This window comes from Rhinichthys klamathensis, unplaced genomic scaffold (assembly GCF_029890125.1).
Source record: "Rhinichthys klamathensis goyatoka isolate OS25496 unplaced genomic scaffold, OSU_Roscu_1.1 h1tg000453l_1, whole genome shotgun sequence".
Taxonomy (NCBI): Eukaryota; Metazoa; Chordata; class Actinopteri; order Cypriniformes; family Leuciscidae; genus Rhinichthys; species Rhinichthys klamathensis.
Genome location: NW_026606945.1, coordinates 372280 through 398821, shown reverse-complemented (window position 1 = coordinate 398821; position 26542 = coordinate 372280). Strand labels below are relative to the sequence as shown.

Below are 26542 nucleotides of genomic sequence, written 5' to 3'. Positions count from 1 at the left end.
ATGCTCTGTTTGAATAATTGTGGAAATTAATATGTTATAATCGACTTACAATTTTTATTTTTTTTACATTGCGATTATGTTAAATACAATGTGTCCAGTTGTATTAACCCTTGTGCACTGTTCGATTTCTGGTTACAGCCTGTATCAGAGGTGGGAGACTCGAGTCATATGACTTGACTCAAGTCAGACTCGAGTCGCAATTTTCTGGACTTGAGACTTACTTGACTAGATCTCTGAAAAGACTCGACTTGACTTTAGACTTGATCCTTGTGACTTTAGACTTAACTCGGACTTGTGCCTATTTACTTGAAATGACTTGTGCAAAAAAAAAAATCTCAATTATTGTAATTTTTTGTATACGCCATAAGAGGGAGCGCGGGCGGTAATGCACTCTGTGTGTGCGGGTTGAGGGAGAATAAAGCGTTGAGCGATGTAGCCAATTACAGACATATGTGTTGTTTTCTTGAACGCAATGGCCAATCAGAAGCATTTACGATAGACTTCCCTCACCGCTCAAAACAGACTTTTTGTTCAGTGCTGAATTCTGTATGCTGGCTAATCCTCTAATTATAACAAACAAACTGTATATATTATGAAACGTCATTGATAATAACAGATGTGTGAGATCGCGATGAACTGTCAGCTTTTTAGGAATTATTAAGGGAGCGCAGTCATGCCAAACCATGCACGCAGGAGCTGCTTGCTTTTATGTTATAACAATGGTTTGTGTGTTAATGCTTTAATAACAAATAATTTATCAGGAGCATTTATCCTGATGTTTATGGTGGCGACACGTAGGCTAAATTGAAAGTATTTGGATGTACAGAAAAAAGTCTATTTGCGGGCGGGAGCGGGACGAAACATAAATGTTGCGGGCGGGAAAAAGTAATATAGAAAGTAGTTGAGAACGTCAGTTACAACGACCCACGTATTAAAAAATAGCCGGGTTTAAATAATTTAAATGTTTAAATTTGTTTTCTTAAAATTTCCATATAATATTTTGTGTTATGGGATCAAATCACCTGGATATTTAGAGTAAGAACATACAAACTTTGGCATACAGTACTAATTTAGAATGCAATATATATATATATATATATATATACACTCACCGGCCACTTTATTAGGTACCCCATGCTAGTAACGGGTTGGACCCCCTTTTGCCTTCAGAACTGCCTCAATTCTTCGTGGCATAGATTCAACAAGGTGCTGGAAGCATTCCTCAGGGAGTTTGGTCCATATTGACATGATGGCATCACACAGTTGCCGCAGATTTGTCGGCTGCACATCCATGATGCGAATCTCCCGTTCCACCACATCCCAAAGATGCTCTTTTGGGTTGAGATCTGGTGACTGTGGAGGCCATTTTAGTACAGTGAACTCATTGTCATGTTCAAGAAACCAATTTGAAATGATTAGAGCTTTGTGACATGGTGGAAGTAGCCATCAGAGGATGGGTACATGGTGGCCATAAAGGGATGGACATGGTCAGAAACAATGCTCAGGTAGGCCGTGGCATTTAAACGATGCCCAATTGGCACTAAGGGGCCTAAAGTGTGCCAGGAAAACATCCCCCACACCATTACACCACCACCACCAGCCTGCACAGTGGTAACAAGGCATGAGGGTTCCATGTTCTCATTCTGTTTACGCCAAATTCTGACTCTAACATCTGAATGTCTCAACAGAAATCGAGACTCATCAGACCAGGCAACATTTTTCCAGTCTTCAACTGTTCAATTTTGGTGAGCTCTTGCAAATTGTAGCCTCTTTTTCCTATTTGTAGTGGAGATGAGTGGTACCCGGTGGAGTCTTCTGTTGTTGTAGCCCATCCGCCTCAAGGTTGTGCGTGTTGTGGCTTCACAAATGCTTTGCTGCATACCTCGGTTGTAACGAGTGGTTATTTCAGTCACTGTTGCCCTTCTATCAGCTCGAACCAGTCTGGCCATTCTCCTCTGACCTCTGGCATCAACAAGGCATTTCCGCCCACAGAACTGCCGCTCACTGGATGTTTTTTCTTTTTCGGACCATTCTCTGTAAACCCTAGAGAGGGTTGTGCGTGAAAATCCCAGTAGATTAGCAGTTTCTGAAATACTCAGACCAGCCCTTCTGGCACCAACAATCATGCCACGTTCAAAGTCACTCAAATCAACTTTCTTCCCCATACTGATGCTCGGTTTGAACTGCAGGAGATTGTCTTGACCATGTCTACATGCACTGAGTTGCCGCCATGTGATTGGCTGCTTAGAAATTAAGTGTTAACGAGCAGTTGGACAGGTGTACCTAATAAAGTGGCCGGTGAGTGTATATATATATACAAGATGGGAAAAGTTTTATTAATTCTTGTTTACTTGTGTTCATTTAATTTATTTTTTTATTAAAGCATTTAAAGTGCTTCTTAATGATATGATATTATATTTTAAGTTAATTTATTTATTTTTGTAACCCATTAGCCCTTTGTGTTTAAATAAAGTAATAAAAGTCCCAGAGTTAAAAAATGTGTATACAACTAGCCTGTGTGCGACTTGGTATGACTTGATGACTAAGTTGCGACTTGACTTGTCTTGACAAAGAGGATGACTTGACTTGACAAAGAGGATGACTTGACTTGACTTGACAAAGAGGATGACTTGACTTGACTTGACAAAGAGGATGACTTGACTTGACTTTTACAACAGAATGACTTGACTTTGACTTGCAATGTTAAGACTTGGACTTGAGACTTGCATTTAGTGACTTACTCCCACCTCTAGCCTGTATGGTACGGGTAAAAGTGAACCTAATTGAATTCAACACAATTCCCCAAAATTCACACTCTGAAAAAAAAAACACACCTTACAATCAGGTACAAATAATTAACTTTTAATATCAATACTTTTCACACATTACAAAGAATAAATATATGAATTTGGGATTCATAAAAATGTTTTTAACCACTATTTTTAAAACGGCCCCTACCCGACACCCATGGGACACTTAACATTATACATTGAATTCATTGTGCTTTTGTATTTTAAAGTATTTAACACCTTTGTAATATAAATCAAAAAACAAAACAAACATTCATCTAAGAAAATACATAATTGAACATAACCCCATTCAGGCATGAGTCCACACTGGATTACAATAATCTTCTTATAGAGATCAGATCACAGATGAACACTGTCAGGAGCCTTAATGGTTAGCGTCCATATAAAGAATCTAGTCCACATTCCAGAACAAGTATCAAGGAACATATATAGTCCAAATGAATAATCAGTTCATATGAGTATTCATGATGAAGTAGGCCTTACACTTTACGATACTCAGGGCTGATGATCGGCACAGCCCATGCACCCACAAACGAAAACCCTCTATGTACAAACAAGATTAAATGATAATCAGACCAAACAGAAAACATGACATATACATACACAACCCAAGCAACAAAACCAAACCATCACTTACATTGAGTTGAAAGAACAATGATGTTCCTCAAAATAGGGCAAACAGTGGCTTGAACAGAGATGAAATATTAGCCCTGCTACGGCACATGGCTACAAACTTACTCACTCCTAAAGTAGAAAGCTAGCAATGGTTACCTTGTTAACTTCCCCCTAGTGGCAGGGAGGAAAACTACCAGAGGAACAGTTGCACCTAACTGATGCAACCTCAGGATGGGCATCCCGAGATAAAAAAGAAAAGCAAATAGAAAATTATTAGCGTAGCTGCTGTTCATAAAATTAAGCAAAGATAATCATGTGCATTTGATCTGATATAACTGGAGTATAATGTTAGGAGATGCATTATATGAATGCATGGCTAAAGAAATGCGTCTTTAATCTAGATTTAAACTGGGAGAGTGAGTCTGAGCCCCGGACATTATCAGGAAGGCTAATCCAGAGTTTAGAGCTAAATGTGGACACGCTCTCCCTCCTTTAGTGGACTTAGATATTCTAGGTACTTCCAGAAGCCCAGAGTTGTGTGACCTTAAGGGTTAGTTCACCCCAAACTGAAAATTCTGTCAGTAATGACTCTCCCTCATGTTGTTCAACCCCGGAAGACTTTAGTTCATCTTCGGAACACAAATTAAGATATTTTTGATTAAATCTGAGAGCTGGATCAGTCCTCCATAGGCTTCTAAGGGATTGAAACCTGCCGGCCCAGAAAAGTTAAAGACATTGTTAAAATAGTCCGAGTGACTACAGTGGCTCAATCTTAAGTTCATCAAGCGACGAGAATACTTTTTGTGCACAAGAAAACAAACAAAAATAATGACTTTATTCAACTATTCATTTCCTTCTCTATTTTTTATTTCCTAATCTATTTCCTTCTCATTTCCTAATTTTTTTTTATTAATTTGACACACTACCTTTGATTATTGAAAAAAAAAGTTTAAAAATGGATTGGTTTATTTTTTCCTGCCGTCGAGCCATAGGTAGGCTTCTCACTGAAAGAGAGCATCGGGTCCCGAGCAGACTGGGATTCAGTGCATTTTCATTTTAAAACACATAACTTTTGCTGCGGTTATGCCTGTCGTAGGCTACTCCGGAGTTTAGACCCTCGAAAGCGGAGACACATTGTCATGTTAATTAATCAAATGCATTTTGTTTTATTGACCACAATATTGTCATTGATATTTGTTTGAGAGTGGCACTTTCGATTAGTTTTGAAAAAGGGCAGCGGCTCGAGCACCCCCAGCGCAACAGTTTCTAATGTAATTAAACAGTTAAACAGTAATTTCTTGAGTGAAAAGATTGTAAAAAGACGAGCGCAACCACGCTAGTGATGCTAGCGGGCTAAAGCTAGTATGCGGGTGTTCGGAAAGTTGGATATTAGTAGTGATATCAAAGTGATACTATATTGGAAGTTAGTAGTGATATGTTGTTCACCCGCTCTAAAATGGAAAAATATTAGTTTATAAAATTTGTGTAAAGAAGAAATCGAGGATTAAGTATTAAGTTGATGGAGCTCCAATCTCCAAACACTGAAATATCTTAGTCTAAACCTAAAGTAATCTTGACAAACTATATAGCATTTGAAAGCTTTCAGACTCTAGTTTTCATATTTGGAGACTTTTCATTTCAAAAGAAATGACAGAGCAATAGATGAATAGCAATAGATTTTTCATTTGTGATGTGTTGCCAAACTATATCACACGCTCTGATTCTTTCCGTATGTTTTTTAGATGGGTTTTAGAGATTGAATTCAAATCAAATAATAACATTACTGCCCAAACTACTTCTGAATAGAATGTCTACCTCATAAATATTTTGAATTGTATTATATGGAAATATATGGTTCAGATCACTCAAACCATTTTCAGATCACTCAAACCAAATCGAAGAGTCCTCAATGGTCACCGGTGGAGTTTGGATGTCATCTAGTGGAAAAGTTTATTACTGCGCCCAAAAAAAACTTACTGAAAGGTTTTTGTTTTAGATATCAAACTAACATTTTTTTTTTGAAGTTTTAGAGTTGAATATGTTTTGTAAAATATATATTTTATATAAAATATAAAAATATATATTTAAAATTTTCATAAACTTAAACTTCTATAACTTACAACTTTACTTTTACAACTGTTTAGACTTCTACAATGATCTGTGGAATGTTCCCTTTAAAAAGATAACAAACTTAATTCTGTGCTTTGAAATATTCAAGACTTATAACAATTAAAGTTGGAAAAGTCATATTCAATGTTCGGCGTTCGTGGTTCGACTGGTCGAGACTGTTTTCCAAGATGGCTCCTGCCTGTATACACGAAGTGGACTGTCTTTATAAAATATCTTCTTATTAAACTGTCTGTACACTTACAAAGTTCTCAATGCTTCGGTTTGCATGTAGGGACCCTCATTATGCTAGCGTGTTCGTGTGGGGCTATTTTGAGCCTTGTTAGTGGTATTAACTAGTGATTTCTTTTTACTTATTCTATGTCAACATGTACTAGCGTTATAAGCTAAACCGATTTTAGAGATAAAACTCTTTACATTCGATTATCATGAAAACAAATCTCAGAGAACGGTTGATCCAGCTCGGTACCAATGTGTTACTAGACAAAAGGTTCATTTTGTGCCGGAGTTGTCCTTTAACAGGTAAAACAACTTTTTATATTCACAAACTTTGAAAATAAAAAGATGTTAAACTCAGCAAGACACTGGCACTTCAGGACTAGAGTCGAAGAGCTCTGACAAACAACAGTGTTTTGTATTATGGGTCTGTACAGTTGCTTTTGAATAACTGTCTATATGGGTCAAATTGACTCATGAACAAGGCAAGGCAAGGCAAGTTTATTTATATAGCACATTTCATACACAATGGCAATTCAAAGTGCTTTACATAGAAGAAATTAAAATAATCAAAACAAATAAGAATAATTAAATAAGAATAAAAAATCACATGAAGTAGTACTGGTCCACCCCTATCTGAGATGGAAGAGATTGAGCCGGTTTACGGTGCCACTGGACCTCTAGCCCAGGGACGTCCTCTGCTGGGGTGGTGCTACACCAGTGATGCCCAGCGGGGCCCCCACAGACGCCCCCACCTCTAGCCCAGGGACGTACTCTGCTGGGGTGGTGCTACACCAGTGATGCCCAGCGGGGCCCCCACAGACGCCTCCACCTCTAGCCCAGGGACGTCCTCTGCTGGGGTGGTGCTACACCAGTAATGCCCAGCGGGGCCCCCACAGACGCCCCCACCTCTAGCCCAGGGACGTCCTCTGCTGGGGTGGTGCTACACCAGTGATGCCCAGCGGGGCCCCCACAGACGCCTCCACCTCTAGCCCAGGGACGTCCTCTGCTGGGGTGGTGCTACACCAGTAATGCCCAGCGGGGCCCCCACAGACGCCCCCACCTCTAGCCCAGGGATGTACTCTGCTGGGGTGGTGCTACACCAGTAATGCCCAGCGGGGCCCCCACAGACGCCCCCACCTCTAGCCCAGGGACGTACTCTGCTGGGATGGTGCTACACCAGTAATGCCCGGCGGGGCCCCCACAGACGCCCCCACCTCTAGCCCAGGGACGTACTCTGCTGGGGTGGTGCTAGACCAGTGATGCCCAGCGGGGCCCCCACAGACGCCCCCACCTCTAGCCCAGGGACGTACTCTGCTGGGATGGTGCTACACCAGTAATGCCCGGCGGGGCCCCCACAGACGCCCCCACCTCTAGCCCAGGGACGTACTCTGCTGGGGTGGTGCTACACCAGTGATGCCCAGCGGGGCCCCCACAGACGCCCCCACCTCTAGCCCAGGGACGTACTCTGCTGGGGTGGTGCTACACCAGTGATGCCCAGCGGGGCCCCCACAGACGCCCCCACCTCTAGCCCAGGGACGTACTCTGCTGGGGTGGTGCTACACCAGTAATGCCCGGCGGGGCCCCCACAGACGCCCCCACCTCTAGCCCAGGGACGTACTCTGCTGGGGTGGTGCTACACCAGTAATGCCCAGCGGGGCCCCCACAGAGTACGCTTCTGCTGCCGTTACCCTTAACGACGCTCTCAGCGACTTCTTATACAGCAGTATAACTTACTCCTTCACTCGCCTCATCGGAGTGAAGACTCTCCCGCTCTCCTTCAAAATATAAAAAGAAATAAATAAATAAATTAGAAATTAGAAAACAAACAAAGACAAAACCAGAACAGTAAAAACAGTCGGACGGACAGTGGCACAGGCTATCAGAAATGCCAAAATCTCGCATTTTAAAGAGAAACTCACCACATGTGGCACTGATGCTAGGGCATTCTGGAAAACAGTCAAGGTAATGGAAAATAAAGTTATTTCCCCTCATTTACCAGTTTCTATGTTATTTAATGCAGCGGTTTTCAATAGGTGAGGCGCGCCTCCCCTGGGGGGCGCCAAAGAGCCACAGGGGAGGCGCGACATGCGAAGAAAGATTAACATACATTGCTGCTAGGTAACTTCAGACTGTTAACGTTAGCTAAATATTTATTGTAGAACATCCTATGTAGCTTACTAAAAACATTCTGTGTAGGCCTACCATGAAAACGAATCCACTTTAAACCGCAGCATTTTTCTGTCAGTAATGTATGACAAGCAGTGCTGTCAACGTTGACGCATGCGATTAATTTTTGCCCAGCTTCAACGTGTTAAAGTATTTAACGCAGCATTCGTTCTTTCTTTCATCCTTCAGCTAGGGTTATATGATCATGCTCTTATTCGCGCAAATGCTCTTAAACCATTCATGCGCGACAAGACAAAAGAGAACGCGCTGTCAGTGAATGTCCTCCTGACACACACACACACACACACACGACTCACAGAAAGACGCGCGCCAGTATCGAGTTCTCTTTCGCGCTTGAACGAACAATAACACACACATTTATGCCAAAATGTTCTCTTTGTCGAGTATCCTCACAATACCAGTCTTAAATTAATTAAATAAAATCTTAAATGGAAGTAAAAGTGAGAATGAGATGCGTGAGATCCTGTCTGCAGATCTTAAAGTGATAGGAGCCACAATTCTCTCTGTCAGTAAAGTTAACCAAAGAGCAAAGGGAACAGAGAAAATTACTCCCTGTTCTTGACTAAAGAACACTTGTAGCTTTAATAAGGATTAATCTATATTTCATTTATAATTTATGCAGTGCGGACTGTTTTATAACTGTCAAGTGTTTTCTTCTAGCTGTGAGGTGTCCACACTTGACAAGGACCAGACTTCGGATTTCACTCAAATGATTTTATTTTGACCAATTCAACAGAAGTAATAGAAGTAACAGGTGAAAAACCTTTAAATACAAAAATAAGCATTTTGAATAAACAGGTATTATTCACAGTTACAGTAAACGCATGTCAAGGTAAGTATTCCAACAATATAAAATATTTTTAGATGAAGTATAATGTCCCACAAACAATTATATTTTAACAGCATTTACTAATATGTATTTTAAGCATTAACAAGTCTATTTAAGTATTTACTCGCAAATATAAGGTAAGAAGCCCACATTTTTTAACCATATACATCCAAGCATTTGGTTTTAGATTTATTTCTTTAACTATGCAGTGACAACTCTTAACTCACACCCACATTAACACATTTAGCTTATTAAATACATTTCTGCACCTAAACAAACAAAGATCTAAATGACAGTCCATGAGCTTACCGATAGCCCGTCACAATCAAAAGTCTCATTCCTCACAGTGGATGCACAATGCTTCTGCCGTCCTCTCAGTCCATTTCATTACAACCAAATGATTGCATTGTGTATATGTGCTCCCGCTCATTGAACTGAGCGCGAGCTTCTGATTACCCCAATTTAATTCACCTGGTCGCGAGTGCCAAGGCGCACACAGTCACGTGCGCGCTACCAATGCAGAGCGGCACGCAGATAAGACGTAATGGAGGAGGAGAAGAGACAGGCTCACGGGAGACAGACACACAGCGCGACACCTCCCACTCGATCTTTACGTGGCAACACCCAGAAAGATCGTACTCTCAAGTGGGCTGGTCTCTAACTTGATCCTCCACTGGCATGAGGACCACAAGGCGTCGGACGTCCCGATGCAGTATGGTACCCGATTCGGGATCCGTGGCACCAGGTTTTGAATTTCTCACAGAGGTGCTAGAACTTGGAGAGACTTTCACATGAACATCTCGAACGACACCTCTGAAATCAGGATTTGCGCTGATTACTTTTGCAAGCCTGAACTGCCCTCTCAGTGCGTTTTGGTCGCAGAGCCAAACTATGTCTCCAACGGTAACGTTCCTCTCAGCAGTATGCCACTTACTGCGAATGAACAAGTTCGGACCAGCAAGTTGGCTCCAGGACTTCCAGAAGTTGCTTACCATCGTTTGTACTTCTTTGAACCTCTTGAATGGGTAAATGGTGTAGTCGACAGTTTTAAAATCTCCACTTTGTGTGGCTCGACCAAGCAGCAAGTTGTTCGGCGTGATGTACTGGATGCGCTCTTCTCGACTCTGGACTCTGGCATCGATGGGTCTTTCATTGGCAAGATTAGCAGCTAGCTGCAGCACTGTCAGAAACTCACTAAAGGTAAGGCCTTCTACATTGCCAAGGCTTTGAAGGGCTCTCTTGGTGACTCTGACAGCGGCTTCGGCGGCCCCGTTTCGGTGAGGCGAGTCAGCTGGGAGGATTTTCAACGTCCAGGTGGTCCCATTTTTGGCAGCATATTCTTCAAGTGACTCGGTTTTCTTTTGATCCAAGTAAGTGTACATCTCTTGTAGGACAGATCTCGCTCCGACAAAGTTCGTACCAGGATCAGACCAGATTTTACGGGGATGGCCTCGGACAGCAGTGAATCTCTGGTAAGCAAACAGGAAGCTCTCTGTCGATAGTGTGTTTGCTAGCTCGACATGGATGGCTCGGCTGGACATACAGCAAAACACGACGCCCCATACTTTCATGGTCACTCTCTTCTTGACATCATCCTTCACATGGTAAGGTCCAAACAGGTCAACGGATGCAAATTCGAATGGTGCTGCAGGACTTGACCTCTCTTCAGGTAAGTTTCCCATTATTTGTTTACAGATTCTTCCTTTTGCTTTCTTGCAGACGATACACTTGTCAACAACTTTTTGGGCAATGATCCTTCCTCTGATGACCCACGCCTTTATCCTCATCCGCAGCAGGGTTCCCGCCACTCCGTCATGTGCTTCACTGTGTGCTTCTCTGGCTAGCAAGGTGGATAACCAGGCTTGGAATGGTAAGAGTGGAACAGCTCTGCGATCTTCTTTAAAGGTCTGGATTCTGCCACCACAAACTAGAAGTCCACTTGTCTGGTCTCTGTAGACGACTAATCTGTCTGTTGTGGTGCTTGGGAAGTTGACGCCCTCTTGTGCTGCTAGGCAAAGGTCTCGAAACACGTCTCGTCTCTCACTGACTGTAAGGACACCCGAGGATGGCACTGCCTCCCACTTTTCTTGGTCTCTGGTTTTGGCACTCAAGAACTTCTTAGCTGCTCTCCAGATCCAAGCCACAGTCCCAACCAGCCTTCTCAGGTTGCTGAAGCGCTTTTCATCGACTAGTTGTCGCACTGCTGCTCCTGCTGGTGGTCTTCCAGACTCTAGCTGGGCTGGACTGTGCGCTGTCTTCAGGCGACTTCTGGTTAGTAGTGCTACAAATGCTTTTTTCTGGATCCTTGTGACTTTGTCTCGAGCTTGGGCTGCAACATCTCTGGCAGACTTCTTCGGCCACTCATCGTCAGGAAGTTGGAGGAACTTTGGACCCAACTGCCACTCAGAGTCCTCAGTTAGGGCATCTGGACAGGCCCCTCTGGTGATGATGTCTGCAATGTTTGCTAGCCCAGGAATCCACCACCAGTCTTGGACATCGGTACTGCTCTGGATCTCACCAACACGGTTTGAAAAGAAAGTCTGGTAGCCATAACTCTCACGCTGTATTGCACCCAGGACTGTTTGACTGTCGACAAGATGATACCATCTCTTGACCTGGAGTCGGCAGTGTCTCTGGAAGTAGGTCTTGAGGCGGGCTGCGAAGACTGCTCCGCATATCTCAGCTTTCACAGGATCCCCTTTGTGGTCAAGGGGGGTCAGCTTGGCTTTGGATTCGACCAATCACACAACGACACCATGGCTGCAGCTCCAGCGAAGATACATCACTGCGCCATATGCGTGTTGGCTGCCATCAGAGAACGTGATGGCACTGGGCTCTGCGCAGGGATCTGGCGGAGTCAGGGACCTGGTGAAACGAAGTTGGCTCAGATCAGCATATTCTTCAAATAGCTTTATAGCATCTTCTCTGAGACCTTCAGACAAAGCAGCATCCCACGTGTCCTCTAGCCAGTATTTTACTTTGGCTTCTTGAAAAGCTCTCCTAACAAGGATGGCACCCTTTTGCTTGACAGGAGTCACAAGGCCGAGTGGGTCGTACAGGCTAGAAACCTGGCTTAGCAGCTCTCGTCTGGTGAGTGGATCTGGTGTTTGATTTCTGACCTCTTCCTTGAGCAGGTTTTGACCAAGACGCATATTTCTCCTTTTCTTTGAGAAGTTAACTGCAGCCATGACATGGAGTTTGTCATCATTGATGATGTAACCAAGGCCAAGGGCTTTGTTGTCGCCTTCCGTCAGCTGGTTTGGTAGGATCATAGTCTTTGGCATCTCCTTCTCAGGTTCTTTCCTCCCACTTTGAATGGAGTAAACCCAGGGCTTTATGTGGAATCCTCCAGCTTTCAGGATGTATTTGATGTTGGTTGTGAGGCCTTTCAGATGGTCAAGATCGTTGTGTGAAGTCAGGATGTCATCGACGTAGACATCTTCTTCTAGCACGCGTCTCTCTTCCTTAAAGTGACTAAATGAAGGCAAGTTTGCAGTCTCTCGCATGGCGACTTGGGCTATGCAACCGGCAGGTTTGTCTCCGATGTTGACTCTTGTTATGGCAAAATCTTCTATTTCAGCATCTTCACTGTCACGCCACAGGAATCTGTGCAAGTGGACCTCTCGATCTTCCAGCCAGACAGAGTTGTACATTTTCCGAATGTCACCCAGGGCAGCATAGACACCAGTTCGAAATCTCAGTAGGACAGCTTTGATCGGGTTCAGGACATCAGGACCTTTGATGAGGATATCGTTCAGACTGAGACCTCTGCACTTTTGGCTGCTGTTCCACACTAGTCTGACTGGGGTGGTGACTGAGTGTGGGTTTGGTGCGATGAGATGACTTATGTACCACACTGGCCCAGTCCAACTCTGCAGGACGTCTTCGGACAGCTTCACTGCAGCTCTGCGGTTCACCATCTCATGGATTTGTGCACCGTAGGCTGCCTTCCACTCAGGTTCTTTTGACAGCTGCTTCTCAGTTCTGAGGAATGTTGCCTCAACTGCTCTCCTGTTGTTTGGCAGGGTTGCTGGATCTTCTGCCCACGGATACTTAGCATGCCAGTGTGGTTCGGTGCTGTGTACATCTCCAGTCGTGTAGGTCAAGCCATTTTTTATGATCTCCATCTCCCTTTCTTCTGCAATCGTCATTTCCTTACCCCCTGGCTGGCAGTTCCCGCAGCGACACCCTCCACATTTCGGCTGGCAGGCGGCTCCGATGCTTTCCCACCTCCACCACTTCAGAAAGTCTCTGCTGCTGGTGGCTGTGCTAGACTGGATCTCGGGGTGGTCGGGATACTGGCAGGAAGTTGAGTCTATAGTGAATTCACGATACTTGACTGCTGAAGTTCTCATCGATCTAGCGAAGTGAGTCTTGGACGAGTGTGCCTTCAGGATGACTTCCTCCAAGAGGTCTGGATGCATGCCCCCGACTGTCTTACCGAGTGGACCGTCCCAGAGCACCAGGTCACCAACTGAACGGACCTTTTGGGGCACCAGCTGCCCTTCTTTGTGGCTGATGAGAAGCTGGATTTCTCTGGGTCTGATGAGGTCTTTGAGGGGAACATCGGGGAAGATCTTCTGCAACTTGTCAGATGGAACATGCCTGTGCACTTCTGCAATCTTGTCAAGTCCATAGCAGATCAGCTGGTGAGACTTCAAAGTTCCTCTCGGAGTGCTGACGCGGATCTTAAGGAGGTAGCGCTTGGTTGCAACAGACACTTTCATCCCTCCAACGCCATGGACGACTAGTGCGACATCTTCACTGCGGAGGTTCAGCTTGCTTGCAGCTTTATGGGTTATGTAATTCGTGTCAGACGCAAGATCAATAAGTGTTCCGATCCTTTGCCCGTCATTGGCAGTGACGTCAAGGAGCATCAGGAGCACTGGGTATTCGTGCAGACCAGTCTCCTCCAGAAGGCCTCTCTCTGCTGTAGTGGAGTTATATGCTTGAGATGCGATGTTGCAGAAAGCATTGCGACACTGCTGCGCTAGCTCAGATGAAAGTTTAGAGAGAAACTCTTCCTGGGCCTCGGTGTGTCTTTTCCCCTCAGCTCTCACAGGACCGAACTTGGGTCTTTGGGACTGGTGTCTGGGCAAGGGACAGAGAAGGTAGTGGTGTTGGTCTCTGCACTCTGAATTCCCACAAAGGTAAGTAGTTTTTCTGCAGGGTTCGCTGTGGATTTCGAGGCACCCCTCACAGGCTCCAAGCTGTTGCACTGCGCTCCTCTTTTCTTGGAGCTTTGTAGTGGTCCTAAACCTCCTGCAGATATAAAGTTTTCTTTTGTGTTTCGGATCTCCACAGATGATGCAGCCTGCTATTTCACTGCTGGATTTAACTGTCCGTGTTCGGGCATGCTTGGTTTGAAACCTGGTCTTTTCCTTGGCAGGGTCGATGTCTCCCAGCTGTTCTAACTGCTCATAGATGGACTCTTGGGATTGGAGGTATGCCAGTAACTTGTCAAAGCGGTTCCAGTGAGTCACAGCATTATTCGGGTCAGTAGCGTGGGTAAGCCAGTCTTTCTTCAGAGACTCTGGCAACTTACTCTCAATGGATTTTAACACCAGTGGGTTTTTTATGGCTTCTGCATTCTTCAGTTCAGTCAAATCATAGAGGGCTTTTTCCACTGCTTGGATGAGCTCTATGATTCTTCTCGGGTGGTTACCACGGACAGGTGGAATAGCTTGTAGCTCTTCGACAATCTCAATGGCGATGGTGGCTTGGTTTCCATAGCGGTTCTCTAGGACTCTGAAGATCTCGTCTGCTGAAGTGTAAGTAGAGAGCCGTAGATCCTTGGCCACTCTTTCCTCGAGGCTATCAAGTAGTTGAAATTTCTTCACCTCTTTGGACCCGGTTGGTTCACCTTGCCTCTGCAGAGCCTCCCATTCCTTCCTCCATCTGTAGTACTCACGCTGGCTGCCAGTAAACTTTGGTAAAGCTGTGGCTTTGAGCTTTATGGCTGCAACAGGGGCTGCGCTGTGGGCTGTGACGGGTACCTTCTTGGTGTCCTCTTTAATTCTTGCTGCTCCGATCAGGGCGGCTTTCCTTGACACCAGCTTAGGAAGTTGGGTTTCGAGCTCCGTTAGCCGACGAGTGGAGTCTTGCTTCTCGGCTGGGGGAGCCCAGCGGTTCCAGGTCTGGTGCGCTTCTTTGGCTTTGTGCACCAGGCTCTCTAAATGGTGGAGCATAAAGTCATACGCCTCCAGGGGTGTGTTAGGCTGAGCGGAAAAGACGTTCTCGCACTCTGCCTCTGCAGCTTTTAGAGCAAGGGTCAGTTCTCTCTCACCAAATGAGGCCCATAGTGTCTCCTGAACTAGGTGCTTTCCTTCTTTTAACTTCTGCTCACACTCTTTCTCCGTCTTCTCGAGGTCGGCTCTCTGCTGGTCACTTAACTCAGGTGCGCCTTCCGCTTCGGTTCCTCTGCCGAGTTCAATGTAAGCAGCCTCAACCTCCTCATTTACATCCATCACTTTGGCGCCCTCTGCTGTGAGTCTTTTGAAGTTATCTTGCAGCTCCTCTACAGACATCTCCATGTGGGTCCTCTTTATATGGTTGGCGAGTCGGGAAAAAAGTCTTTTTACTGTAGTTCGCTCCAATTTCAGCTCTTCGAGTGACTTGGACTCGGCCATGTTGCCCTTTTTGGCTGTTGGACTGACAGGTGGACGGCAGGTAGTTGATTTCCTCCAGGCCCCCAGGTGGAGTCTTCTCCCTCTTTGTGGTGGGCTTTTGTGGAGTCTTCACTGGTCACAGCCGGTTTCCTTCTGGCCAGGCCGGTTTTTCACTGTCAAGTGTTTTCTTCTAGCTGTGAGGTGTCCACACTTGACAAGGACCAGACTTCGGATTTCACTCAAATGATTTTATTTTGACCAATTCAACAGAAGTAATAGAAGTAACAGGTGAAAAACCTTTAAATACAAAAATAAGCATTTTGAATAAACAGGTATTATTCACAGTTACAGTAAACGCATGTCAAGGTAAGTATTCCAACAATATAAAATATTTTTAGATGAAGTATAATGTCCCACAAACAATTATATTTTAACAGCATTTACTAATATGTATTTTAAGCATTAACAAGTCTATTTAAGTATTTACTCGCAAATATAAGGTAAGAAGCCCACATTTTTTAACCATATACATCCAAGCATTTGGTTTTAGATTTATTTCTTTAACTATGCAGTGACAACTCTTAACTCACACCCACATTAACACATTTAGCTTATTAAATACATTTCTGCACCTAAACAAACAAAGATCTAAATGACAGTCCATGAGCTTACCGATAGCCCGTCACAATCAAAAGTCTCATTCCTCACAGTGGATGCACAATGCTTCTGCCGTCCTCTCAGTCCATTTCATTACAACCAAATGATTGCATTGTGTATATGTGCTCCCGCTCATTGAACTGAGCGCGAGCTTCTGATTACCCCAATTTAATTCACCTGGTCGCGAGTGCCAAGGCGCACACAGTCACGTGCGCGCTACCAATGCAGAGCGGCACGCAGATAAGACGTAATGGAGGAGGAGAAGAGACAGGCTCACGGGAGACAGACACACAGCGCGACAATAACCTTATTCAATTTCTGTATATTTCATACCTGTTAGACAGGAAAGGCACAGGTAAATATGACATTTATTATGGGTTTAAGTGAGGATTGTTTTGAGTTAACTTAAATAAAAAATTGTTATATTTTTTGAAGCCTAATAAATGTTTAAAATTTGGGGAAAAATCATTTTCATGGAGACATCAGTAGCTATATTAATATCAGTGATACTGGCCTTCATTCATAAAAAGATGGCATTAACATACAGCCATAATACTTGAAAATAAATGGTTCCACTGAAGATAAGTCCGTCTGTGCAGTTTCAGCCATCGGGTGTCGTCAGCGTTGGCGCCGATGGGGGGGGGGGGGGGGGGGGGGGGGGGGAGGTGGCTCGGCTGTCCTTACCTACTGTAAGGGGAAGCTCATGTTCACCCAATTTGAAAACCCCTGATTTAATGATATTATTATTACTGAGAAGTCTCGGATGGCCTCACTTCTAAACCATCACTTTATTAATGCAACCCATACAGTTTCAATGTCAAACCCTAATCCTGAATCAATGGACACTTCAGTTACAACTGATGCAGATGCTCAACTTTCTCCATCAGACAAGAGGGGCTTCTCCTTTATGCCTCTTTCCACCTCTGAAGTCCAGGATGAACTCACCAAGCTGACTACAAACAAATCTGCTGGTCTTGATGGTCTTGATCCCATGTTCCTAAAAGCAGCATCCCGCATAATTGCCGCTCCCGTCACTAGACTATTTAACATGTCCCTACAGTTCTCTGAGTTCCCTATTGATTGGAAATCAGCCACAATTTTCCCCCTCTTCAAAGGGGGTTCTGAATCTGACCCAAATTGTTACCGCCCAATTTCCATCCTTCCATGCCTTGCCAAAGTTCTGGAGAAACTCGTACAAAAACAGTTAAATGATTTCCTGGATAAAAATCATATATTATTTGACATGCAATCTGGTTTTCGGACGGGACATGGGTGCATAACAGCCACCACAAAGGTCCTTGATGATGTAATTACAGCTTTAGACAGCAAACAGGTCTGTATTGCCACCTTTATAGACCTCGCCAAGGCCTTTGACTCTGTCGACCATAGGATCCTCTTACATAAGCTCTCCAGTATTGGTCTGTCCTCCTCTAGCTGTGATTGGTTTGCTAATTATCTCACCAACCGTGTCCAGCAATTAAAGGTTGACAACATTATGTCAGACCCACTCACTGTCTCTAAAGGTGTGCCTCAAGGCTCCATCCTGGGTCCAATCCTTTTTTCTATCTACATCAATGATATAGCCAGAGCTGTTGGTACCTCTCGGATTCATCTTTATGCAGATGATACCATTTTGTACTCAGTTGGTTCCTCTCCCAATTCTGCGGCTTCCAGTCTTAAACTCAGCTTCACCTATATAGAGCAGTTCTTTGACAGTCTCCACCTCCGTATTAACGCCAGTAAGACTAAATGTATCCTTTTTAGCCGAAAACAGGATACAGAGACTCCACCTACAATCACCTGCACGAACGGTATGGCTCTGGAGTATGTCAAAGAATATAAATACCTAGGTATCTGGTTGGATTCATCCCTGTCATTCATTACACACATCAATAACCTTCAAACAAAAGTCAAAGCTAGACTAGCCTTTCTTTTCCGTAATAAAGCCTCCTTTACCCATGCTTCCAAATGCACCCTCGTTAAGACGACAGTACTGCCAATTTTGGATTACGCCGATATTATCTACAGAATGGCACCAAACACAGCTCTAAAAAAACTTGACACAATCTATCATTCAGCCATTCGTTTTGCCACTAATGCACCCTTTCACACTCATCACTGTGACCTGTATAAACTGGTGGGTTGGCCCTCCCTTTATACCCGGCGGCTCCATCATTGGTTTCTCTTCATATACAAGACAATTCTGGGCAAGGCACCTCTCTATTTGTCATCCCTACTTCATGCCGCTCATAATACCTATCACACAAGATCAAGTAATTTGATTAAATTAAGTACCCCCCCCCCTACTTCTACTACCTTTGGACGTAATGCCTTCCGCTTTGCATCAGTACATGACTGGAACATACTACAAAATACCCTGAAACTTACATCTCTGATCCCAATCTCCACCTTTAAGCAAAAGCTCGAAAATTACATAGTTGACTCTTGTTCCTGCTGACAATCATGAACCATATTTATACACACATATTTAAGCACTCTATTTCTTTTCTTTTTCCCCTTTGTTGTCTATCTTTTTTTAATTTAGTTACTTGTTCTATGTGTTGTGTGTTTGACTATGTACAGCTGTACAGTATGTTCTTATTTATTCCTGTAGCCTCTTGGCCAGGTCATGTTTGTAAATGAGAAGTGGTTCTCAAACAGTTTACCTGGATAAATAAAGGTTAAATAAAAAATAAAAAAAAATAAAAAGCATAGCTAAACAGATGTGTTTTGAGTCTGGATTTGAAAGTGACTACTGTAGGCAGTAGCGGTTTTAGGCACGGGCGAACCGGGCAGTCGCCCGGGGCGGCATTTTTTCATGTCACATGGGGGCGGCACGAGCAGTTAAAAAAAATCCTCTGCGGGAAAATAGAAGGTTTTCTATTTTCTATAATTTCAATTCAATTATTGGCAATGGCGCCCCTGCTTGCTGAGAAGGTGCCATGCACAGAAGCGATCTCAAGGGGGTCTCCTGATTGGAGGAGCTCACCAAGGGGCCGTTCACATATCACGTCTTTTGCGCGCTCGAGGTCGTTGTTTCAAATGTAGGCGCACGGGAAGCGCGCTCATAATTGAAGCGACGCGCTCATTTTTTCCAGGAGCAGCGAGATGAACATTTTTAAACATTTCAGAATGGGGGTGCACCCAAACACGTGGGTGTTTTTCTCTTCTCCGTAAATAAATCTTTTAGCAGAGCTACAGCAAGCGTTTTTCTGTGGTGGAAATCTATTAGCTACTAAAACTTCTTTGTCGTTGTGGAGAGCGCAGTGCATGGTTGTATAGCAACGACAGCCATGGGAAAATTTTACTATTAATAATAAAAGATAAGCTACTGTGCATTATAAATGTCAGGAATTTATCTTTATTGACCCATTCTTTTTATAAAGATTATTTAAAGGCTGAAATATGTGAGGTTTATCTTTTTATAAAACCTTTTTTGTCAAAAGTTTATTTGAACGTGTGCATGTTAGTAGATAACATAAAAGACACTCCTTTAAAATTTGGCCATCATCTTTAATGCTATTAACTTGGTGAATAGATTTCATTGTGTATTAGGCCTACTTTTTGAACAAAATTCTGTGTTTAACCGTGATCATTTTGGTCACTATATTCATGAAATGAAAATAATTTTCATAATGATTAACTAAAATCATGTGTTTTTACAGTAGCCTATAATATGCAAAGTACAATTTTCTATTAAAAAATAATCTCTGATTCTGTCCTTTTTCTCTGACATTTAAGAGTGACCCCCGCTCGAAGGGGGACTCGCCCAGGGTGTAATTCAATGTAGAACCGCCACTGACTGTAGGAGCACATCTGATCTCCTCTGGAAGCTGGTTCAGCATAATAGCTAAAGCAGACTCTCCTTGCTTAGAGTGAACCCTTGGTATTTCTAGCTGATGTGATCCTAATGATCTGATTGATCTGTTAGGTTTATATTCAGTGAGCATATCTGCAATATATTGAGGTCCTAGCCCATTGAATGATTTATATACCAGTAATAATACTTTAAAATCAATCCTAAATGTAACTGGGAGCCAGTGTAAAGACCTGAGGAACAGCAAGATTGTATACAATTTCTGCATGCACATTTCACTACACATCACATGTTGAAACTTTGCATGCATATTCGTGGCCTTAAATGAGAAAAAAATCACAACATTTCAAGAAAAACAACATGGTTTTAATTGTATTTCAAATCGATTGAAAAAAGAAATGATAGCAAATTTTTACCATATGTGGCTGACAAAATATTTTTCTGTATTGAAATAAGTGGGGAAAATCTACTTTTTAGCTTAATAGGGTAGTAAAAGACTAAAATAACAAAATATAACCAAGAAATGTAATGGCATACCATAAAAATAACCCGTAGTTCTCATTTCCAGTAGATTTCACAATGACTTATTGCTCACCTTTTTTATGGAGAGTTTTCCAGGTACTCTCTGATATACACTTACTGTAAAGCTTCTTTAAAACCCTATGATTGTTAGCCAGAGGAGAACTGGCCCCTGACTAGCCTGGGTTCTCCCAAGGTTTTTTTCTCCATCCAATCTGATGGAGTTTTGGTTCCTTGCCACTGTCGCCTTGCTTTTGGCTTGCTTAGTTGGGGATATTTAATATTCAACAATATTATTGAACTGTGTTGTACTACTTTCATGTTATCACTGTGAAGCTGCTTTGATGCAATCTGTATTGTGAAAAGCGCTATATAAATAAATGTGACTTGACTTGACTTGACCTTTTTTATGTACAGTGACAGATGCTGTCATGTCAAAAAACACGTGTTTGATCCGCATTACCTGTCTGATCCAGGGGATATGAATATTTTTTCCTTAGGCCGATCACAAAGCACTGAAAACACCGCAGTTTCTCCCTGAAGTCGGAGGGCAAGCGCTGGGCAAGACTTGTTTTGTGGCGTAATGCTTCGAGGACATTGACAGGCAAGTGTGTGAGTACGTAACCGAAATAAGAAAGGAGTTGCCCCGCTGGTGGGTTAGTTCAACTCTTTCCTTCAGCTGGATGACGGCTCTGGTTATGGGCAGACCCTCATTTCTTTTTCCAGTTACGTACTGGCACACTTCCCTGTCAGTTTCTTCGAAGCAGCTTTCCTTTGACTGTTAGTTTTTTTTCATCATGCGTTGTGTTCATGTCTTCTAACATTACACTCTGACACCGTATTTCCTGGCTGCTTAATGAGAGTTGTTTGATGACTCTGCTTCGTTTATCAGTCCTGGGGAGCACACTCTTTTTTACGTGTATTTGGCGCTCCCTATTGTTGCGGGTGTATTATTGACATGTTAAAGTTTAGAACCTGAATATAAGAAAACCCCATGTTTTCTGATGTATTTTCGAGAAAAAAAAATCATATATTTGGAACAATACGGTACATGTATTTAATGATGTTTTATAAACAAGGTTCGGGAGGAGCACGTTCAAATAAATCATTCCAATCAACTCGTCACCAAACAATTACATGTCTACCCTATCAGCACAAGTGGAAGCATATATATATATATATATATTCTTTGTCAACTCACCTAACATTCCTTGACAGTTCCAGCATCCCTCCACCACCCCGACTCCTCACTCCTGGCTTATTTCACAGTCAGGAATACGGGAGGGAGGACTCTGGGTTCGGGCCGCATACCGAGCCCGGAGCCCTCTCCTCGGACAGCACGGCAAACATGCATTTATTCTATCTGACTTATTTGTAAGTGTGAACTCGTGAATTGAACATTGATGGAGCAACAGATTGTTTGTGAAAATGAATCATAAACGTTTGTTTTGTTTAAAAATCGTATAAACGTGTGAGGTGGCAAAGTGGGACTTTACCCCACACACAGGGGAAAAGACACAAAGTATTGATAAAAATACTAAACTATAACTAAAATAATATGTTTTTTGAATTATGTCTAAGTTAAACCTTGTTCAAAACAATCACTTTAGCAAAGTTTGTAGTATTTTCAGTTTATTTTAATAAATAAGAGAATTTATTTTTGTTCAATAAATACACTGTCATTAAAATATTTTTCAATAATATTGTTGAATATTAAGTGTCCCCAACTAAGCAAGCCAGAGGCGACAGTGACAGGAACCCAAACTCCATCAGTGACAGAATGGAGGAAAAAACCTTGGGAGAACCCAGACTCAGTCGCTCAGTTCTCCTCTGGCCAATGAACGAACATGGTGTCATTATGATTCAGGAAGCATCACGTCAGAATTCAGATTGGGATCAGTAGCATTGAAATGTTCATCCAGTTCCTTCTGCTTGAAGAGCGATTCATCACGCCGGTCTGGAGCCGAAGCTGGTCTGTGTTGAGGACCGGTCTGGTTCTTGTGTCTCTGCTGAGGATCAGTGCCGGTGACTGTCATGTCGACGAGGCCTTTGCCGGGGAGAGTCTAGTACAGCGGTTTTCAATAGGTGAGGCGCGCCTCCCCTGAGGGGCGCCAAAGAGCGACAGGGGAGGCGCGAGTCAGTTTATAATACGTGACTTTTTTCTTTTCTTTTTTTTTGTAAGTCGCGTTAAAACAGCATGGGTACGGGTTCCTTTTCTAATAAAGGAGTGGTTTCAGTTTAATATGTTGCAGGCTCATTTATTGGTAATAAATAATAAATTATAATGCTGAAACTAAATAATCTAATAATATTGGGCTTGTTTTGGAAGCTCCCGTTGCTTATTTGTCTCGCGAGAGTTGGCAACTCTGGGCGCGACACGCGAATAAAAAAATAACTGTGCAGCCTTATTGATATCGGTAAATTCGTGTATTAGCTTTAAAAATTAAAATGCATCGTTTCCTTGTCCCAAGTCAACAGAAGAAAGCATTAAGAGAGGAGACAGTCACGGGACCCAGCAAAAAACGTAGGAAATATGATCCTGAGTATTTAAAGTTAGGTTTTACCTGGTCGGGGTCCGAGGCTGCACCTCTGCCGCAGTGTGTGGTCTGCAAGGAGGTGCTAGCAAATGATAGCATGAGACCATGCAAACTTCGGCGTCACATTGACACTAAGCACACGAATTTAGTGAACAAGCCAGTTGAGTTTTTTGAGAGGAAGCGTGATGATTTGCAGTCTCAAAAAAGCATAATAAAGTCGTTTGGCACCATTAACATGAAGGCGACAGAAGCTTCTTATCGTGTCGCGCTACGTATAGCGAAGGCAGGCAAACCCCATTACATCGGCGAAACATTGCTACTCCCTGCAGCTAGAGATATGTGTTCAGTGATGCTGGGAGAAGCAGCTGCTGCTAAACTTGACGCGATCCCTATCTCTGACAATACCATCCAGCGACGAATATCAGACATGGCTTGTGATGTCAAAGAGCAGGTCCTGGACTGTGTTCGTGAAAGCCCCTTTCACGCCATTCAGCTGGATGAGTCCACTGACGTCGCACACTGTGCTCAATTGATGGTGTACGTTCGCTTTATCAAAGAGCACAGTGTGCAGGAAGATTTTTTGTTTTGCTTTTCTCTACCCGCCCGCACAACAGCTGACGAACTTTTCAAGGCCTTGAATAACTTTTACCAGGCTAATTGCCTTGACTGGGGCCGGTGTTGTGGGATATGCACTGATGGGGCAAGAGCAATGACTGGCCGTCACAGCGGTCTAGTAAAACAGATGCAGGCAGTTGCCCCTGCGGCTGTCTGGAAGCACTGCATTATCCATCGACAGGCTTTAGCAACAAAAAGGATGCCCCAAGAATTGCGTGCTGTCCTTGATGAGGCTGTCAAAATTGTGAAGTTAATTAAATCGCGTGCCTTAAAAGCCCGTCTGTTCTCAATCCTCTGCAATGAGATGGGCGCTCAATTCCAGCAGCTGCTCCTGCACTCCGAGGTCAGGTGGCTCTCTCGGGGCAAAGTCCTCACCAGGCTGTGCGATTTGCGCGAAGAAGTCCTCCTCTTCCTCACTGAGATTAACTCCCCACTGGCAAAACATCTGGCAGACATGAACTGGCTTGCTATGTTGGCCTATCTCTCCGACATCTTTGATAGGATCAACTCCCTCAACACCTCTCTCCAGGGCAAAGAGTGCCACGTCTTTTCGGCACACGACCAAGTGTCTGGGTTCAGGAAAAAGCTGGACTTGTGGTGTGCTCGTGTTGAACGAGGTTCGGTGGAAATGTTCCCAACCCTGGCGGATGTTGCGGAGAAGACAGGGCTGCCTCTTAACTCTGTCCAAACGGTCATCACTGCGCATTTGAATGGGTTGCGTGACCAGTTTGGCGAGTATTTTGGAGAGGACGCATTGGGAAATCAGTGGGTGAGAAATCCGTTCTCTTTCCCCGCCACACCCCGTGATGGACTGAGCCTGCAGGAAGAGGAGGCCCTGGTCGAGCTCAGCCCGAATATGGACTTGAAGCAGAGACTGGGAGAAATGCCGATCACGCGTTTCTGGTTTTCTGTGGAGAGCGAGTTCCCCCAGATCTCCACTAAGGCTACGAAAGTCCTAATCCCCTTCACCTCCACCTACTTGTGTGAGTGTGGGTTTTCCGCACTGACCATGATTAAAAACAAATACAGATCAAGGCTGCAGGTGGAGGACGACTTGCGTTTATTTCTCTCTGGAGTGCAGCCCCGCATCGAACACCTCTGCGCATCAAAAGCGCGGCCTCATTGTTCCCACTAATATGGACGATTAAATTGAAACTCACGTGTTGTCTTGAATCCATAAATTGGTTGGGTCATAGAGGGTTGATGCCGCTCTTGTAGCGCAAATGACGTGAGTGGCGCATTTTGTTTGTTTAAAACCTTTTTGTTTAAAAAGGTTTTAGATTGTTAAAAAAAAGTCATGAAAAATATGTGAATCTGTTCGATCTGATAACATGCCTTCAATGCAGTTGACGGTTAAATGTTATGTGTTCCGTGAACAAACAGCGTTGTCGTTCATTGATCAGTCAGAGCTGTCCATTGTGCTGATTTTGTTCGAGACGCTTTTTCAGCCGTTAGGTGTCGTCGTCGGTAGTTTTGCCGCCGATTACACGTTAAAGGGATAGTTCACTTCAAAATGAAAATTCTGTCATCATATAGGCCTACTCACACTCAAGTTGTTTCAAGCCTGTATGAATTTCTTTCTTCTGCTGAACACAAAGGAATATATTTTGAAGAATGTCAGTAACCAAACAGTAAACTGGTCCCATTGACTTAGAAAAAAAAATACTATGGAAGTCAATGGTTCCAGTTAACTGTTTGGTTACTGACATTCTTCAAAATATATTCCTTTGTGTTCAGCAGAAGAAAGAAATTCATACAGGCTTGAAACAACTTCAGGGTGAGTATATGATGACAGAATTTTAATTTTGATGTGCATCACTTTAAGCATGTTTTGTTGACTTGTGGTTAGGCATATGCTACTGATGTTCAGTGATTTTAAAAGTAGCCTCAATTAGGCCTGCATTAAGTTGGAAATTATTTGCTGTTGCAAATAATCATTTATGAATGCACTTTAAAAAAATGTTTAGAAAATAAAATGTCTTCAAATACAATATTAAAAAAGATTTGTTATTGATCAGACAATCAGTTGTTATTGAAACTCATCATTGCCTGGAACACACAAAAGATGGCATTTACTGCAGGCGTGGGTTAGGGCAGGCAGACGGTGTTTTGGGGAAGGGGGGGCTCGGCTGCCCTTACCTACTCTAAGGGGAGGCTCACATTCACCCAATTTGAAAACCCCTGGTCTAGTAGACATGGTCTCTGCTGACATTTAGGCCTGTGTTTTGGTCGTGTCTAGGCGCAGGTCCTCCATCTGATCTGGATACGGCCCGGATACGACTGACTAAATCATGTGTTGTGGTCGTGTCTAGGCGCAGGTCCTCCATCTGATCTGGATACGGCCCGGATCCGGCTGACTACATCATGCGTTGTGGTCATGTCTAGGCGCAGGTCCTCCATCTGATCTGGATACGGGCCGGATCCGGCTGACTACATCATGTGTTGTGGTCGTGTCTAGACGCAGGTCCACCATCTGGTCTGGATACGGCCCGGATACGACTGACTACATCATGTGTTGTGGTCGTGTCTAGGCGCAGGTCCTCCATCTGATCTGGATACGGCCCGGATCCGGCTGACTACATCATGCGTTGTGGTCGTGTCTAGGCGCAGGTCCTCCATCTGATCTGGATACGGGCCGGATCTGGCTGACTACATCATGTGTTGTGGTCGTGTCTAGACGCAGGTCCACCATCTGATCTAGATACGGCCCGGATACGACTGACTACATCATGTGTTGTGGTCGTGTCTAGGCGCAGGTCCTCCATCTGATCTGGATACGGCCCAGATCCGGCTGACTACATCTTGTGTTGTGGTCATGTCTAGGCGCAGGTCCTCCATCTGATCTGGATACGGCCCAGATCCGGCTGACTACATCTTGTGTTGTGGTCGTGTCTAGGCGCAGGTCCTCCATCTGATCTGGATACGGGCCGGATCCGGTTGACTACATCATGTGTTGTGGTCGTGTCTAGGTGCAGGTCCTCCATCTGATCTGGATACGGGCC

The 26542-nt window shown here is 43.8% G+C and overlaps 1 protein-coding gene across 1 annotated transcript in view; it reads left to right on the top strand.

Annotated features, from left to right (window-relative positions):
- The window catches only part of LOC130071726 (uncharacterized), a 66292-nt gene that overhangs the window by 13299 nt on the left and 26451 nt on the right, over positions 1-26542 (top strand). The gene's annotated exons all lie outside the window — the stretch shown is intronic.